The following is a 3,789-nucleotide window of genomic DNA, read 5'->3' on the forward strand; positions in this document are numbered from 1 at the left end:
GAAGAAGGGAAATCAAGGAGGCAGAAAGGTCACCCATCTAACAAGCTCCTCCTTGAACCTAGACTTAACTCTATGAGAAAGAAGGGACAAGTCTTGAATGAAATCCAAATCCCCCCTCCAATGGCTAAAGCTAGGTATTTCATGTCTGAACACCTTTGCATTTCCAATTAGCCAAATATTCTAGCAAGCATGAAAAACTAGTTTAGCAAAGAAAGGTTTGTTAAAATTCCTCCTAGCATTCACAACAATTGCACCCATATACTTTCCATTAAACCAATCAATGTGAAGGTAATTCCAAACTCTAGCTGAAAATGCAGTTAAAGAACAAATGGTCCCTATATACCCTGGATTGAATGGGACACAACACACAGTTTACCCCATCATCAATATGCCAATATCTCCTTTCCACGATATCCTTGGTGCTTAATCTGCCCATAATTAGCATCCAGGAAAAAACCTTCATTTTCATGGTACAAGAACTGGCCCAGACCCATTGAGCAAAGGATTGAAGGTCAGATTGGAGTGGATGAAGGAGTAGAATGTTTTGGGGGTGTAAGGCTTATGTGTGCCATGCCAGTACCAGCCATCCCTCAAACCAGGTTGTCTATCATGATTTTGTAACAAAGATTCCAAACAAAATAGTTCCTGAAAGGCTTGCTCAGATAGGGGCAGATTGAACCAAGATGTAAGATTCTCACACTCAAGGACATCCTTCACAGATACCATTGTGTCCTTAGAATAAGAAAACAATCTAGGAAATCTATTTTGCAATGGCAAAACTGAGTCCCAAGCTTCCATTTGTCCAACCAAAAAAGAGCTGAGTCCCCTTGATGGACCTCCACCCAAGACACCTCTCTGAATTGATCAACCAGCTTGAGTATATCTCTCCACCAGACTGAGCTACAAGGTGCAACTCCTTGAGGAACAAGTCCATGATAGTATGAATTCCATATGAGATGGACCCAAGGAATGTCAACTTTGTTCAAAAACTTATGGACATGTTTAAGTAATAGGGCAACATTCTAAATTCCAAGATTTGGAATACCCAGACCTCCTTTATTTTTGGGCCTGTAGATTAAATCCCAAGCTATAGGGGAAGGGGCGAGCTCTTGATTATTTTTCCTCCACAAACATTGTCTCTGAATTCTCTGAAGTTGCTTCAAAATACCAGGAGGAATATACAATCTGCATAGAAAGAAGATGGGCAACGATAACAAAGCAGAGTTCAAATATTGCAGCCTTCCACATTGAGCAAGGAAAGAAGAGCCAGTAGTCATTCTCCTCTCCATATAGTCGACCAAAGGCATCAGATCAACAATTCTTGTCCTTGTAACGCCAATAGGAAGACCAAGGTATGTGAAAGGAATCTTCCCCACCTGACATCCAAAATAGAAGAAAGCCTATTTGTTTCCTCCCGAGTTACATTAATAGGGATCATTGAAGACTTGTTATAATTGACATCTAACCCAATGGACAGAGAAAATACTAGAAGCGTCATTTTCAAAGTTAACAACTGATGCTCATTAGCAGGCACAATGATAAGAGTATCATCAGCATATTGAACAAGAGGGTAATATTTGTCATGACATGGAATGGGGAGTTGAAGCTCTCCTCTGAGATGCATATTATTAACAATAAACTGCCAGACATCAGCTGCTAGCACAAAACACAAAGGAGATATGGTATCACCTTGCCTAAGACCCTTCTTACACATAAACTGCTTGCTAGGCACACCATAAAGAAGCACTAGGATGTCCCAGTAGATAGTAACACATTTATCCAATTGATCTGTTTGCTATTAAAGCCTTTGTGCTTCTTTATTTAAATGATGGCGGAATGGTCAATGGAATCAAAAGCCTTATAAAAATCCAACTTAAGAATTAAAATAGGTCATTTGGAATGAAGACACTGGTGTAGATATTCTAGAATCCAACCAATGCAGTCCTGAATAGTCCCGGATTTAATGAACCCATATTGATTTTTATGAATGCAATCCATGATGAACTCTTGAAATCTATTAGCAGCTATCTTGGACAAAAATTTAATCCCCATCACTAGTGCAGCGACGTGCTATACAAATGGTTTTTACCCCCTTTCCGTGATGGAGTTTTAAACCGTCGCCTTGCCTATGTGTGCGATAGGGGGTCCTTCCCACACGACGCAGAAACCGTCGGCGATAGGTCCTTCAGTCACACACGCACTGGTACAGCGAGGTGCTATACAAATGGTTTTTAATCCCTTTCCGCGATGGCATTTTGATCCGCCGCCATCTGAGTGACTGCGATAGGGGGTCCTTTCGACACGACCCAGAAACCGTTGGGGATAGGCCCTCCGGTCACACACGCTCGGCAAACTGAGGTCATGTGCGATGGGCGAGCAATCAAATACGGTTATACATGCCCAATCGGTTTCGGTCGTAAGTACATCCCACACAATCAGTCATAAACAAACATTTCCGTTTGTTATGTACATTCCACATAGTCAATCCAAGGAATACATTTCTGTTCTTATGTACATCCGACACAGTCAATTTAAGGAAAACGTTTCCGTTCATATGTACACCCCACACAGTCAATCCAGGGAAAACGTTTCCGTTCGTATATACATCCCACGCAGTTTTATGTATAGCCTTGTGTGTGATAGGTGTAATTATCACATACGCTCCGCCCCGGTTAACCATTTGCTTTTATTCAACTACATCACACATGATTTGATGAAGAAAACTATATGGCGTTGGGCTATCCATCACAAGCGCTTTTACTGCTAGAACCGTTTCCAAAGTTCCATGACCCATTTAGTAGGTTTATTAGTTTACAATTAATAATTTCAGTATTACGCAAATTCACATTTCATATCGAAAAATTATTTGCCAATTTCATATCATGCACATAAATTTATTTTAACATCACAGTACGATAGCTACCTGAAAACAGCATAGTACATGATGTCTGCTAGAAGTACGTTCGTATTTCCCGAAAGAGGAAGGGATGTGCAGCACATCAATGGTAGGTATTTCCCTCAGTGATGAGACCAAGGTTATTGAACCAGTAGGAGAACCATGCAACACTATGTGAACGACACCTACACACAAATAACAAATACTCGCAATCCGGCGTATTTAAGGGGTTGTCAATCCCTTTCGGGTAACGTCGCCAGAAATTGGCAAACGGACGTGAGAAAGTTGTAATAATTTGATAGACAGATCGCGCGGGAATGCGAGATAAAAATAAATAAGAATAAATTGAATCAGGGTATTTTTGTATTTTTGATTTAATAGATCTGAAATAAAAGCAAAGGAAAATAGATCGCAAAGGCAAATATAATAAAGAAGAGACCCGGGGGCCGTAGGTTTCACTAGTGGCTTCTCTCGAGAAAAATAGCAAACAGTGGGTAAACAAATTACTATTGGGCAATTGATAGAACTTAAAATAATCATGATGATATCCAGGCAATGATCATTATATAGGCATCGCGTCCAAGATTAGTAGACCGACTCCTTCCTGCATCTACTACTATTACTCCACACATCGACCGCTATCCAGCATGCATCTAGTTTATTAAGTTGATGGAGCAATGGAGTAATGCAATAAGAACGATGACATGATGTAGATAATATCTATTTATGTAGAAATAGACCCATCTTGTTATCCTTAATGGCAACGATACATACGTGTCGGTTCCCCTTCTGTAACTGGGATCAAGCACCGTAAGATCAAACCCATCACGAAGGATCTCTTCCCATTGCAAGATAAATAGATCAAGTTGGCCAAACAAAACCCATATATGAGA

This window comes from Triticum aestivum, chromosome 6A (genome assembly GCF_018294505.1).
Source record: "Triticum aestivum cultivar Chinese Spring chromosome 6A, IWGSC CS RefSeq v2.1, whole genome shotgun sequence".
In the NCBI taxonomy this organism is placed as follows: Eukaryota; Viridiplantae; Streptophyta; class Magnoliopsida; order Poales; family Poaceae; genus Triticum; species Triticum aestivum.